Source organism: Mus caroli, chromosome 7 (genome assembly GCF_900094665.2).
Source record: "Mus caroli chromosome 7, CAROLI_EIJ_v1.1, whole genome shotgun sequence".
In the NCBI taxonomy this organism is placed as follows: Eukaryota; Metazoa; Chordata; class Mammalia; order Rodentia; family Muridae; genus Mus; species Mus caroli.
In genome coordinates, this window is record NC_034576.1 from 71641768 (window position 1) to 71658154 (window position 16387).

The 16387-nt window shown below is 41.4% G+C and overlaps 1 non-coding gene and 1 pseudogene across 1 annotated transcript; one reads left to right on the forward strand and one right to left on the reverse strand.

Annotated features, from left to right (window-relative positions):
- LOC110297960 overlaps positions 1-16387 on the forward strand; it is a 104757-nt pseudogene that overhangs the window by 79399 nt on the left and 8971 nt on the right.
- LOC115031623 lies at positions 4120-4256 on the reverse strand. Its single transcript, XR_003837296.1, has one exon. It is a non-coding gene; the product is annotated as a small nucleolar RNA SNORA21 (small nucleolar RNA).

The window sequence follows — 16387 nt, forward strand, 5'->3', positions numbered from 1 at the left end:
TGGGGCAAGCATGGTGGTGGCTTTCAGGACTGTGATGTGCCAGAAGGCAGAGGAAAGAATGTCACAATGTGACAATAATGATTTCAACAAGAGTAAAAATTAGGATTAGGTGGCAAGCACATTCAAGGGCTAGCTAGAGGCAGAGACCATTAAACAATTTTGGGAAAGTCAGTACTCAGCAAATAGATCTTCGGAAAGTAGTAACAGCAGCCATGAAATGCCAAGGGAGACTCTCTCTCCTCACCCACACTCCAACACATGCACAAGTGGGATGGGGAGAAAACGCATTTGGGAATTGATAAACAATGATAAGAGATGGCTTTCTAAAGCAGTGGTTCTCAACCTTCCTAATATTGTGACCCTTTCATAGAGTTCCTCGGGTTGTGGTGACCCTCAACCAGAAAACTATTTACATTGCCACTTCATAACTTTAATTTTGCTACTGTTATGTACCATAAAGTAAATATTTGATATGCAGAATATACAACTCTTGTGAGAGTGACATTTGACCTCGGATGGGTCATGCTCTATAGATTGAGAACTGCTGTTCTAAATGCATTGGATAGATTTCTGTTGGAACTGGTGGGATAGTTAGGGTGCTGTGCTCATCCAGGAAAGATAGAAGATATTCTGTCCTGCTGCTGTGGCAGGGGGCTGGGAAAAGATGCTTTCAGATCTTGAAGCTAGGAGGTGTGGACCTGATGGGTGACTTGAGTAGAGATTCTTTTTTTATTATTATTAGATAGTTTCTTTATTTACATTTCAAATGTTATCCCCTTTCCTAGTTTCCCCTCCAAAAAACCCCTATCCCCTCTCCCCTTCCCCTGCTCCCCAACCCACCCACTCCTATTCCCAATCCTGTCATTCCCCTATACTGGGGCATAGAACCTTCACAAGACCTTGGGCTTCTCCTTCCATTGATGACTTACTAGGCCATCCTCAGCTACATATACATCAAGAGCCATATGTCCCACCATGTGTTTTCTTTGATTGGTGGTTTAGTTCCAAGGAACTCTGGGGGAACTGGTTAGTTCATATTCATGTTCTTCCTATGGGGCCTCAGACCCCTTCAGCTCCTTGGGTACTCAAAGACTATGACTGAGGCAATTTTAAATCATGAATGTAGCCAATTGGTGAGACAGAACATGTAAGCATTGGTGTGATGGAAAAAAAAAATCATCACATGGATAGTGACTTTTCTACTAAAGAGATAGACACATGGGCATGTTAGTCCTAGCTTCATATTTTGCAATGAACATATTTTATCCTTATCTAGCCCACATCAGTAGGAGAACCAGTGTCTGAAGGCTCAAACATCAAGGAAAAAAAATCAATTTTTCTCAGGGTATGGGCAAGGCAAGAGGATTCTGCTAACACAAGCCCCTCTTGTCTTTTCCTTTTGGGATACTGTGGTTGGAACTCTTCTGTGGTGTGGGACAGGCTTGATTGGCTATGTGCTTGACACCCTTTTGTCGTGTTATGTGATCTTCTTTACCATTTCCCTGGAAGCCATTCTCCCACCTCTTTATAAATGACTCAGGGGAGCCAGGGACTTGTTGAAGACTCTTGGACTCCAAGATGAAAGAGTTAGGATAGAAATCAAGACCTTAATTTCAAAGGCTCATGATTTCCACATGTGGCCCTGCTCTCTTGAAAAGATAGATCTGTTCTCCAGAAAACCATGGTGCTTTAGAGGCACAGGCACAGTAATCATGAGCATTGTTTATATGTTCCTGTCCCTTCATGTCCCCTAAGGAGTGATCACACTACATCCTAGTCTTCTGAGGAATCTAATTTCTCACCTAGGTTTAAGGATGAAGTAGCCTGCACAGAGGCAAGGTAGGAAGTGGACTTTAGATAAGTTTAACTTAAATTTTGCTACTATTTTGGGGAATGAAAGATAGAAAAATAAATAAATTTTGGGTCACAAAGACAAGAAAAACATAATAATTACAAGTAGAGATATCTTGCAGTTAGTCTTCTTGATTTAACTCTTGAGAAAAATATTTGATTGATCATAAGACAGTGCATTTCATTATACAAAATTTAGAAGCTTGGACGAGAAATAAACTCATTTTAAAATTTGCTTGTATGAAAGCTGCCTAGAGACCAGAAAGTTGTTCCTTTGGCTTATTTCTGTTTCTCTAAAACTGAGAGGACAGAGCCATTAGCTCACTAAAGGAGAAAGGGATGCACGAGTTCACTATTCAAGACAGGCATGATTACATGTTGGTGCTTATGCATCAAGAATTGACAAATAGACAGACAGACAGACTAATTCAGACATTTATGTGGCCGTGTGTCTCAGTATGCAGTGAGACCGGCAGATAAAAGCAATGAATATAGGATCAAATGACTGAGGTTGTGTAGAGTCCTCTTTTCCTTCCCAGGAAATGTTTCCTGGGGAGTTGTGTGATGGATTGTTCCTTCAGGGAATGGTTAGTTTCCTGTGGTCTTAGTTGTGGGTTTTGGATACTTAACTCCTTACCACCACCACCACCACCACCACCACCACCACCACCACCACCAGTACCAGCACCACCACCACCACCAGTACCAGCACCACCACCACCACGAGTACCAGCAGCAGCAGCAGCACCAGCACCAGCACCAGCAGCCGCAGTGCCAGCAGCAGCAGCACCACTACCACCACCACCACCAGCAGCAGCAGCACCAGCAGCAGCAGCAGCAGCAGCACCAGCAAGCAGCAGCATCCCTAGCAGCACCAGCACCAGCAGCCCCCTCTCCCACCTTCCCAGCTTGGTAAGCATCGGTCCATGCAGTGTGACTATGTCACTAACTCAGTGTGTCTCAGTCCATTCCATGAGTGTATTCCCAGCATGAGTGGGAGTTGCATTCACTTGGCTAAGGAGAGCCACTTTTCCCTAATAGAAGCAATGTATTATGTTATAGTTTATCCCATTGTTGTGGTATTATAGTGTGGACTCTGTGTTGAGAACACAGTGTTTCCTAGTGAGCTTGTTGTCTCTTGTGGTCTACTTCTTTTTAATTAACAATAATTAATTAAATAATTAATCATTTTAGATTCTGTATTTATCCCCGATCCAGTCCACCCTCCAACTGTTCCACATCCCATACCTCCTCACTACCCCCACCCCTGTCTCCAAGTGGATGTCCCCACCCCCACCCCACCTGACTTCTAAACTTCTTGGGGCCTCAGTCTCTTGAGGGTTAGGTGCATCATCTCTGAATGAACACAGACCTGGATGTCTTCTACTGTATGTGTGTTGGGGACCTCATGTCAGCTGGTATATGCTGCTTGTTTGGTGGCTCCACTTGGGAGGGAGAAGAAAGCAATCACAAGTGGGGAGGGAGAGAGGGGTCTGCAAAAGAGAGAGGGGCAGAGGGGAACCTGATCTAGTATTGGGTGAGAGAAAAGGACTGAAGCCCTGAGAGCAAGCAGAAAGAATGGAAACAGGAACCCTCAGGAGATAGGAGGTTGGGGGTACCCTCTAGAATGCACCAGAGACCTTGGAGGTGAGAGACTCTCAGGACTCAAAGGGAAGTACCTTAGATGAAATGCCCAACAGTAAGGAGAGGGAACTTATAGAGCCCACCTCCAGCAGGAAGACAGTGCATCAAATGAGGAAGAGGGGGACCATCCCACAGCCATAACTCTGACCCATAATTGTTCCTGTCTGAAAGAATTACAGGGATGGAAAAGGAGAGGAGCCTGTGGAAAAGGTCTAGCAATAGGCCCAAAGTGGGGTCCAGTTCAAGGGGAGGTCCCAAGGCCTGACACTATTACTGAGGCTATGGAGAGCTCACAAAAAGGGATCTATCATGACTGCCCTCTGAAAGACCCAACAAGCAGCTGAAAGAGTCAGATGCAGATATTTGCATCCAGCCAATGGATGGAAGCTGCTGATCTCTCTTGTTGAATCAGGGAAGGCTGAAAGAAGCTGAGGAGCAGGGCAACCCTGTAGGAGGACCAGCAGTCTCAATTAATCTGGACCCCTGAGATCTCTCAAACACAGGGCCTCCTGTGGTGGTCTTCTTCTTCTTCTTCTTTTTCTTCTTCTTCTTCTTCTTCTTCTTCTTCTTCTTCTTCTTCTTCTTCTTCTTCTTCTTCTTCTTCTTCTTCTTCTTCTTCTCCTATCTTGTTACAACACAGATTGAAGTTAAACAATACAACACGTTGTCACTTCACCCAAAAGTGGTGTTTTTGACTCTGCCTCTTCTTGACGGCTCAGTGGGTCACTAGCAAAAAGCTCACTGAGTGCTTTTAAAAGGGGAAGGACTACTTCTTATTATGTGACCTTGAACATCCACTTTTCACATTGGGAGGCCCCCTTTGGAGAACGCCACAGGTACCAAGTTGGTGGATTCAGTAAGCTTTGTCACTGCTCTTCTCATTTTTACTAAAAATTTCCCAGCACATCACACATCTCCTTCTCTAGACTTCCACATAACTTCTTTCGTTTTAATGGCAGGGAGCAGCTACCAACTCTGACACACATGAAGAATCCAATTTTCTTTGAAATGAAGAGAAAGAAAATACCACTAGTGAGCCTTCATCATTAATTTGCTCTTTACAAAATATAAAATCACCTGGTTATTGCAGTCCAAACAGACATCAGCCCTTTTCGTGAAGGGCTTACACTGTGGAATACAAATCACACTGGCCAAGTATAAGGAATAGAATTACTGCCGCTTCCCACTCTACTAACACGGAGTCCAGGTAATGTGGGAGCTACTAACAGCCTAGGAATATGGGAAGCAATGACGCCTTGTCCTTCTTTCGTTTTGGTTTTTAATTTAACTTTATTTTTACTCTGTTTTTCCTTTAATTGTGAAGGTGCATCAACCCAGGATAGACTGTGACAATCACAAGTACATCACTAGGGCTGAGGCCTCAGAATCCAGCCTAGTGTTTCGTCCCCTACATAGCAGGGATACTGCAGGGAGTTTAAAGCACTCTGAGCTCCAGAGCCTGCACATCCTCTATCCCACTCAAGCCTCATCTCAGAGCTCTACCTGGGGCACCATGGTTGCTGGGGCCTTTCCTACAACTCATGGTAAGACCCAAACTGAGATGCTTGCTCTGTAACATAAGAATTCTCTCCCCTGGACCTCCATGTGAAGAATCCTGAATAATACAATATCCTAGGGGCCCCAAGAAGTAGAGAGCAAGGATATTTCACAGATACTAAGAGTCACTAGGATGCCACTCCTTACTTACAATTAGATGTCAGGGAGGGGAAGGAACCTGTGATCATTTTAAGTTCTAGCAATATTTCTGCTCCTTTTCATGAATGTCTCCAACATTCTTGTCTATTAATAGTCACTGTTTTATGCCAGGGTTTGCAATAAGATATCCATAATGGTTATGCAGTTTAATCCCCATAACATCCACACATGGATTCTAGTCTTAACTAATTGCTTATCCTTCAAGGATTAAGTCAAAGAATAAAAGCATAGATCAGTTTAGATAACTATGAGCAATGTCTTAGGTTCTGTCAGAGTGAAAGATTTCTCTCCTTTTGTCCTTCTGGGATGTGTAACCCTAGCAGTTTCTTCTCTGTGGTTATTCTCCTAGGTAAGGCACCAGGTCTGCTCATGTGCATTGACTTTTCTCTCCTAATATGTCTTCTGTAAAATTAGCATTTTGCCCATCAGCCTCAATTTTAAGATTGGATTTTATATATGCACTTGAGATTAAACTAAGAAGTAAAATATCGGTTTTACAAGCTGCTTAGTCAGCCTGTGGTCTAGATGTCTGGATGTGTAGTATTTATTCTTCCTGTTTAAACACTTAGTATCATCAAGGCAGGAGAAAGGCTCAGATGGATGAGATAGCATAATTTGGCCACTCAGTGTCATCTTTGCCAGGACCACGGTGTACGTCTGGTCGGACATACTTAAGCAATTACCACCTTGAGCAGAATGGCCCTTTCCTTTGATTTTGCACATCCCCACCAACAAAGGCAGTTGTGCAGTGAATATATAAGACCTCTCTTCAAGAAGAGGAAGGACCAAGAGCCACATCAAAAGAGCGATTGCGTTAGGAGCTTCTAAATGCCAAGTCTTAAATCATCCTAGCAAATTGTTTTTCTGCTTGTTTCCCTTCTGGTCTCCAAAGCTCCATGATGGATTGCTATTGGCTGGAGAGAGGGAAGCTTATGGTATTAACCTAGTTGCTAAGACAATTAAGGGCATCTGTTTTCCCCAAATAATAGGTCTTGTTTTAAGAGTGTTGACAATAGCAAAGTTTTGATGAAGAACTCCTTGACTTAGATCTTGGAGATGGCTGTGTACTACAGTGAAGATGCTTGTGAAGAGTAGAGAAACTTATCCAGAATTTCATTTCTCATATTGTAGGCAGATATACTCACTGGGAACACTGCAAAATCACCCTTGATATTTTTTATTTCAGACAAATCTGTTAATAATGAAGCTGGTGTTGACTTATACCCCATGTGACTATTCCTGAGGATGACTTAATTGCTTTCTTAGGGTAGAAGGATGAAAATAATTTCCTGCTTTTCACAAATCCATTTAGTCCTAGGTGACAGCATCAAAGCCACAATCATGTGTGATGACTGGTCTTCACTGTCAGCTTGGTGAGGAGATACCCGTTTGGATATATATATATATATCCAACATATATATATATATATATATATATATATATATATATATATATATATGTTGGTATTTTCAGAGATTTTAAATGAAGGAGAAAGACTCACCTTAAATGTGAGTGGTACCATCACATGGGCTGGGGCTTCAGATTGAATAAAAAGAGAAAAAGTGATCTGAGCACTTTTTTGTCTCTGTTTCCTCATGGTGACATGTCTGCTGTGCCTTTCCTCCATAACGGACTGCCTTCTCATACCAAGAGCCAGAACAAACTCTTCCAATTTCAAGCTGGTTTTTTTAAACAAGTTTTTGGCACACATAGTAAGAGAGGTAAGTAATGCATCATTCTTGCCTGTCTTGTCCTTGACACTCTCCAGGTTCTAAGATCCTGCTTCCTCTTGGCTGCACTCAGGTTAAAAAGGACATGGCACTTTGCCCCATGTTCTCTTCAAAACAGAACATTCACTTTACCTGTCTTCAATCAATCACAGATTTTACATGATCTCCATAATGAAAATAATAAAAGGTCCTCAAATTCCAGGACTTTGAAAAAAATCCCAATAATATTCTCTATTGTAGCAATACCTGAAATCAAAAGTATATGCTTTCCTCTTTGTCTCCTTACAGTCTCACATACTTTAAAAAATGCAGAAAATGTCCCCTTCATTATAAAGCCCCAGATTTCTCTTTTATCATCCATAACTAACCAGTCTTCTGGGAAACAAAAACCACCTGATTTCCAACTATAATAAAGAATGGCTTCTACCATTCTGATGGTAAGAAAGCTTGGTGTGGACTTGAAGCAGATATTGGAGCCCAGCTGTTTCCGATCTCTCTCCTTCCTGGCTACCATGTACTGAGGAGACCCTTTGCCACCCACCCGCACCATCATGTTTGTACTGCCACAGTCCTAAAGTAACAAGGCCACATGACTATGAATGGAAATATCTGAGTTTTGCTCTTTTTGAGTATTTTTTTTGTTATACTAACAGAAAGCATACACACACACAATTTGGGGCAAAATAAATTGCAATGAAAAAGGCCAATGGGTGTGTTCTTCTTGGCTTGAATAGAAGCCACAGGCTTTTAACTTTTCTCCCATGAACTTGCACTGGAGAATCCTTCCTCCCTTTTCAGTGAAAGTCTAATCTCTCTGAAGCAGAAATGTTATAGCTCCATGATGAGTGGGGAGAGCATAGTATGAATGGTTGTTATAAAACATTGCCTAACTTGGCAGGCTTTATGATCTGTACTATATGTTTTCCCAAATATTGTCTTTTAACTACTTATCTTTTCCCTTTTTTTTTTTTTTTTTTTTTTTTGTCATGAAAGCAACGCACAGAATCTCAAGAATCAGGTCCATAAAACCACACTGTCCATTTTTGTAAGGATTATGATACATGGAGAGGTTGATTTTCTAGCCTCTTCTGCTTGCCTTCTGGCAGGAATAAAGACTTTCTTGTTCTTGCATCTCACCGGATGTTACCTTATGTGTTCAGACTTTCACTGCTATGGTCCTAAAGTTTGTGTTCCCTTAAAATCTGTACCCTAAAAGTCTAATCACTGGTGTTATATGAGAGGACCCCTTTAAGAGATGGATAGGCCAGGGGAATTGGACTCTCATGAATGGGTAAGTCTCCTAAAAAAAATCCCATGAGCAGGCAAAAAAAAAACTCTGATACTATTACTGATACTATGTTATTCTTGCAGACAGGAGTCTAGCATGGATGTCCTCAGAGAGGCTCTACCAGCAGTTGACTGAGTCATATGCAGATACTTATAGCCAACCATTAGACTGAGGCCAGGGACCTCTTTGGAAGAGTTAGGAGAAGGACTGATGGAGCTGAAGGGGATGGCAATCCCATAGGAAGACCAGCATTGTCAAATAATCCAGACACCTGGAAGCTCTAGAGACTAAGCTACCAACCAAAGAGCATACACAGGCTGGTCTAAGGACCACAGCGCCTATGTAGCAGAGGACTCCTTGTCTGACCTTAGTGGGAGAGAATGCACCTAATTCTGTAGAGACCTGATGCCCCAGGGAAGAGGGATATTTGGGGATTGGTGTAGGGGAAAAAGGTGGAAGTGGAGAGGAGCACCCTCTCAGAGGCACAGGGGAGGCATGATGAGGTGGAAAACTCTCAGGGTGAGAGACTGGGAGAGGGACAACTTCTGGAATACAATAATTAATTTAAAATTCTGCAAATTAAAAATAATAAAATAGAGTAAAATTCTAGGGAGTTACATGGCTCTGTTAACTATGTGAAGAAAGAAGAGACCATGCAAGAAGGCTTTATATCAGATGCCAATTTCCAAATCTGCTTGTAACTTCACTTTTCCCTTTCAAGTCTGCAGAAGTAGGAGTATAAATTTTGGTTCTTTATATACCACTCAACTTAGAGTATCCTGTTATAGTGGCCTAAATGGACAAAAACCAGTGTAAACTAAGACAGAAGAACAGAAGTAATACCAGGATTAAGTTGAAAGGGACTTATTTCCTGCAGATCCCTGGGTTTACCAACAACAAATCATCACTCCTGTCTTCTTCTAGACGTTTCAAAGTGGAATGAATAGAGTAGGGCTATTTCTTTCAGAATAGCATGACCTGTGCTCAATGTTCCTTAGGAATTTATAGGAATAGAAACTTGCACCCAGTATTTGCCTTGGTGGACTTTTAAAAATTACATCCGTTTGCCTATTTTATTTTATCTTGAAAATTCTTTAAATGATCTAATTTTTTTATTCACTTTACATCCCAATTGAAGTCCCCCCTCCCTCCTCACCTCCTGGTTTCACTCTTATGAATCCCTACCACCTTACACCTTCCTTTTCTCTTCAGAGAAGGGGAAGACCCCTTGGGTGCAGGCCCACCCTGGGACATCTAGTCCCAGTAGGATGAAGCCCTTCCTTTCCCACTGAGCCCATCCAGACTGTCCAGTACAAGAAGGGACTCCAGTGGCAGGCAACAGAGTCAGAGACAACCCCTGCTCTAGTTGTTAGGGAAAACACACAAAGACCAAGCTGCACATCTGCTACAAACAAGTAGGGGTCTAAGTTCAGCCCTTGCATGCTCTTTGGTTGCTGGTTCAGTCTCTGTGAGTTCCCATGGGCCCAGGTTAGTTGACTCTGTAAGTTTCCTTGACCCCTTCAGCTCCATCATTTGTATCCCCCACTCTTCCACATGACTCCCTGAGATGCACTTCATTTCAATATAATTGTGATTCATACTGTAGAGTTATACTTTGTTTAGCTTTGAATTACCTTAGTTCTTAACTAGTACATCCAAAATGACATGATTTTATATTGAAGGCTTAGTACTGAGTGGACAGCTAATACCTTTACCCAAGGATCTCTGGATTAGGGGTGACTTTGTTTATGTAGGGGGACCTTGGCTTTTTCTATAGTTTTCAAGAGTCAGTCTATTCAATAGGAAAGTTAACTATAGCAGTGTCCCAGAAAGCCGTATGTTTTCTCTGAGCTAAGACTCTAAATGATGCCAATTAAAACGGCATTGATTTATTTATATATCTGTTAAATCAGAGATCCCTTTTTCTCTGTTTTTGCCCTAAAAGTTTCTTCCATAGAGATGACAATAAGAAACCGTGAATCTTGGGGGTTGTGAGTAGCCTTGGTATACACTTGTCATGTCCAGGCCAACGAGAATAAGCTTTCAGAAACCTTGGTAGTTGCATGCTGAGGTGGATTCTTTTCTCCTGATGGTGGTGGTCTTAGTATAGGTCTGGAGCAAAGGGCCCCTTGAACACTCATTAGGGATTAAAGCATAGCCGGATGATGCTATTACTGCCCATCCTCAGTCTATATGCATATTTCACTTGGAAACATCACCAGAAGCCCAGAAGGAAACATGAGAAATTTAGGACATAGTTTTTTTTATGTGCAGCATATGCTCAAAATATATTATCAGTTTTTGGTGCTACATGTGGCAGATTTTATGTTCACGGAAGAAAGAAAAAAAAGCACATGTGTGAAAGTCTGATGCTATTATTTTTGGTTTGTCTTCCTATTTAGAAGTTGTTTTGATGTTTATAAATACCTCCAAACAAATAGCTCAATGCAAATTTTTCTGTGAATAGTGATTGAGAAAGAGGGAAAGAGAATATTCTGAGCAAGGGTAGTTTTGCTTCCTTGGTAGGGTTGATTTAAGTAAAGATGGTATATCTGAAGTTGCAAAAGTAAGCCCATTCCATGTCCATTTCCTTCCCACATGAGGGGCTCCTCTATGGTATATATTAAGTTTTATGGCTAAGTGACAAGCTTTGGGAAAGAGAGGTGCAAGGCTTTGGTGGTGTGGAAATAGGTGACTCTCACTCTAAAAAAATGAGGAGAAAATTTTGTTTTTAAATAGAGCAATTGATTTTCTGTTCAGTCCCATGGCTATCTCTGTGATGGGTTGATTAAACTCGATGGAGAAATTCTGATGGTTGTATAAACCTACCATCCACATATTGGCAGTAGAAGGTTTTGTAAGGTGCAGGCCACTTACTCACTGTAATCTCTTTACTTATAGTACACCAAGAGCAAAGGGAAAGAATAGGATTTAAACACTGGAGGGAAACGTTCTTACTTCTGAGGGTACTCACTGTGCATAACATTGTTCCCTGTGCTAATATCCCACTATTTACTCTAAGAGGAGGTTGAAGGAAATCAGAGCTTCTGTGGGCAATAGAAACACAGAGCTGGAATTCTATTCTAGAAGTGACTGGAATCATTGCAACATGAAGAAAACATACCAAACTCATGTTTGTGGGTTTAGAGGAGTGGACAGACAGGAAGAACTTCAGGGATACTGAGGCGTGGGGGTCGGGGGGGGGGGGGGGGGGGGGGGGGGGGCTGAAAGCAGACTATAACTCTGGGCTTGAGTTCTGGGTCTATCTGAACTCTACTTCATGGAGGGAAAGCTCAGCTTGTGACTGTTGGGTCCATTGGCAGTGTGATGAACTAGCTTTGAACTGGACCTCCCTGTGGCAACTCTAGGACATTATATAATTTGATCTTACAACAAAGTAGCTGGTGTCTCTTTCTGTCATATAGGCAATGTGACCCAATGTCCCCAGGGTCCTGTGACCAACTAGTCATAGTTACCTTGTAAGCTAGATTTTACCCCCAAGTGTGTGTCTAAGATGTGTCTTGCAGTACATCATAGGGTTAGAGGGGAAGAGAGCTGTCCTTTGTGCCCATCCACATCAGTTTTCCGCTTACACTACCGTCATGTATAATTTGGGGAAAGAAGGATTTAAAAAATAGCTCCAGATGACTCATTGGGTCAAGTTAAGTTGGTTCTCTCTCTAAATATGCAAATAAGACAGATTTGGTAGGGTCAAGATTAGGGCAAATGCTTCAAGTCCAAGCAATTAGGCACAGTGTACCAAAATATCTCTTAATTATGGGTATTAAGCACATTATACATATTTTAAAACTAAACTTCAATTCTGGGGGAAGGTTCTTCAGCACAGAAGAGATTGAATCATTAAAAATGAAATTCTTGGGCTGGGCTGGGTCGGATTGGTGGAGTGGTTCCTGAGTTCACTTATAATACACAAGGCTCTGGGTTCCATCTCAAGCTCTATAACACAACAAAAGAATGGTATACCCCTTGAGTATAATACCCACAATATGATTAGCATATATTTTGGCTTTTATTGTTTTTTAAACTCATCAAGTAATTGATATTGTTCTAAATATTTAGAACAGTAAAATTATTTATCCCAAACCAAATTTGTTATTGAATCCATACTTGATTTGGCTTTTAGCCTATATTCATAATATTTACGTAGTTGGTCACCTTATAAAATAACAACCATTTTTAAAGGAGGAATGTTTTTGTACATTGATTTCCAATTCTTAAGATATTTATGCAGTTTGTGGATGAATAATTTATGTACAATAAATAAAGCCATCTGTAAAATTAAGACAATGAACACATTGTGCTATGAAAAGATTGCTCATGCCTTTCAGATTTCTCTTTTGCTGCCTTCCCACACCTCTATTCCTTATGTAACTCATTTTCTATTATTACATATTATTTTATATTTTCTAGAATATTATGTAAATTGAATCCTACATTAAGAACTCTTTTATGTTTAATTTGCTCAGCATAATAATTTTTCTTTAATCAGCATCATATAACCGTTATTCCTTTGTACTACTGGGTAGAATTCCTTTGTACTACAAGGTAGTATTCCTTTGTAATACTGGGTAGAATTACTTTGTACTACAAGGCAGTATTCTTTTGCATTGCTGTGTAGTATTCCCTTTATCTGAAAGTATTTGAGTTGTTTCCAACCTTACACTTCACTTAGGTCTATGAATGGATATTTTTGTCATCTATCTTAAGGAATCACCAAAGAGTAGAATTACTAGATCATACTATGGTTTGATGTTTTCCTTTTCAACATACTGATTGACAAATCATTTCTTCTTCAAAGTATTTCTACCCTCTCACCTTCCCATCAGAGGTATGGAAGACCCACAGTTGGGCCTGTACTTGGAGTAGTCAGCCTTTAAACATATCCAGTGGACAAGATGCATGGATACCTTTTAGGTGTAATATAAAGATGCACATCTTTGATGACTATTAAAGTCAGACAACTTTTCTCATCTTAATCGTCATTTATTAGACTTTTGGTGAAATATTTTTTTCAAATATCTGCATTTGTGGAGGTATCTCAGTAGTACAGATTATTTGTTGGGATCCCTAAGATTGTGACTTTGATCCCCAATACTACAAACGTGCATGTATCACACACACACACACACACACACACACACACACACACACAGGCACACACACCAACTATTATGCATACCAAAAATCTTTTCTTATATTATCATGTTCTGAAAGGTGTTTGTATGAAAGGTGAAAGCTGATTACCAGATGAGATTTGTAAATACTTCCTCTCCAGGAATTCCAGGAGGGACTATCAGTTAGTGTGTAGGATTTATAAGTAAGCAATCTCTTTCTATTTGTTGCTGTATTTTCATTGTCTTATTTGCCTTTAAGTCATTATACATGTGTATCTTAAGCAATTAGTATAGTAAGTATCCTAAAGAATGGGTTTGGGTATTAAAAACTATGAGTTGAAGGTTAGGCATATTGGTCCATGTTGGTAATTCTAGCACCCTAGAGGCAGAAGTGGATGAGTTGGAGGGTAGTCCTGTCTACATACCAAGTTCCAGATAATTCTGGGAGGCAGTGTATATAAAAATAACAGCAAAGCAGAAAGTGTGGGGAATATTGCAACTACAGTTGCAGGCTGTGATGACATGAGATCTTTGGCTGAAACAGTAGCAGGTGAGTCATTCCACAGTCATTTCTCAGACATCGTCTCTGGCCAGAAAATTAGTTTTCTTACTCATTTCCCCACCAGGAAGCCAAACACACCTGTAAATTTTCAGTAATTAAAGTCTGCAGGCACAGCTGAATCACTTGAGAATCAAGGGACAATTGAGGACCCTACCAGCTGTTTGCTTCTAGTCCTAAAAGTACCAGGATTCCAGAACTTTCCCCCAATTGGAGATAGGATGGCCTCGCCTCACTGTATTGTGAAAGAAAACACTTTGAAAGGACATCAAATAGGAACTTGGAATTTGGATCTGTTTCTAGGCCAATAAGACACAATACCATTCTTTCTTGATGGTATGTAGTAGTAGGGATCTATAGATTCCAGTTATCTAAAATCATAAGGGGAGTCACTAAGCTGTTAGGTTTCATAGGCCAGGTGCATTAAACCCATTGCCATCTTAATGGTGTTTGCTGGTCTTTGTGCTGGACCACTGTCGGTGGGGATCCATGGGGCTCTGGCCAGCCAGAGCAGCCAGAATTACAGTTCTCCGAGTGGAAGCTCTCTAAGGCAGGATGCCTACCTAGCCTCTTCCTGGGACAATGCTGCCTAGGAGTAGGTGGCAGGCATTGAGATGCAGAGGGCAGCTAAGGGCCAAGGTAGAGGCCACTAAGCAGGAAGTGGCTGGGTCTAAGGTCTGTCTACAAAAGCTTGGGAAGAGAAAATTCTTCCCTGGAGTGCTACAGCTCAGTAAGACAGAAACTGTCAGACGATCTTTGGTGAAATAACTCCTGTACTTTATTCCTTGTGGATAGGACTTATAAACATTTGGGGGTGGGTTGGGATCTTTCTATAGAAAGCAGATGCTTTGGTCTGAGATAGAAGGAATCCCTCATCTGCATGTGAAAGAATTTCAGGTGTTGTCCCCACTTGACTGATTGTCACAGTCCTCTCAATAGGGTGTCATGGTCATGTACCCCAGGAGAGGAACCTGGTCGGGAATAGATCTAAATGCCTGAAATTCTCATTTATGGGAATCTCTGGGGTCCCTGAATCTATTGGACCAGGTTTTCTGTCTGGTGGCATGATCCACTGCCCCATAGTGTTCTCAACCTCCAATGAGTTCGTTAAGTAGTAAGTAACCTCATTGTGAGTCAGGGAACATCATTTCTCTCTTCCTTCCACAATTTTCAAGGAATTGTCCAAAACAATTATCTCTCAGGCAGAAGGCTGTATTAAGAATAGGAAGTGTGAACAAAACACCCATGGAAGGAGTTACAGAGACAAAGTTTGGAGCTAAGACGAAAGGATGGACCATCTAGAGACTGCCATACCCGGGGGTCCATCCCATAATCAGCCTCCAAACACTGACACCATTGCATACACCAGCAAGATTTTGCTGAAAGGACCCTGATATAGCTGTCTCTTGTGAGGCTATGCCGGGGCCTGACAAACACAGAAGTGGATGCTCACAGTCAGCTATTGGATGGAGCACAGGGCCCCCAATGGAGGAGCTAGAGAAAGTGCCCAAGGAGCTAAAGGGGTCTGCAACCCTCTAGGTGGAACAAAAGTATGAACTAACCAGTACCCCAGAGCTCGTGTCTCTAGCTGCATATGTATCAAAAGATGGCCTAGTCAGCCATCAGTGGAAAGAGAGGCCCCTTGGTCTTGCAAACTTTATATGCCTCAGTACAGCGGAACGCCAGGGCCAAGAAGTGGGAGTGGGTGTGTAGGGGAGTCGGGGGGGGTTGCTGGGGGAATTTTGGGATAGCATTTGAAATGTAAATGAAGAAAATACCTAATTAAAAAATAAATTAAAAAAAAAGAATAGGAAGTGTGGATGGTGGTAAACTTCAGGGTGTTCCTGTTTTGCCTCCTACATCGTCATAGGGGGAGATAAATGTCTTCCTGCTGTCATTTCTCCATTGGGAGGATAGGGTAGAAGACACAATTTCCATGTCATCAGAGTGCCTGATGAAATGAAAAGCTGAAAAAGCATTTAGGGTTATGCCAACTCCCAATAAATATTAGCTATTGCTGCTAATGACAACTCATTACCAGAAATACCAGCTAACCGTGAGTTAGCTTAGTTTGCCCATGCCTGGGATACCAGCTGCTTTTTAATATTTTGGAAACAATCTATTTGTTTGTTTGCTTGCTTATTGTTTATGTAATAACAACTCAATTGCAAATGGTTTTATTAATATCATTTTGCTTCAGGCTACAAAGAAATGGAAGAAAAAGACAGATTATTACCAACAAGAGACACACTTTGGTTCTTATGAGGTCTTAGAAATGGACAGGCGCTTCTCTCAGTGAGACTGTCTGCTCCACCTGCTAGAGGAAAGAGCAGAGAATACATGGCATAGACTAGTGTTGCTCTTAACCTGAGGTAGCAAAACTCCTTTTTGCTGAGGGTGATAGTTAATGACAAGACTGTATCTGGTCAAAGGGTTTAGAATAACCCTTTGACTGTTGAGCCC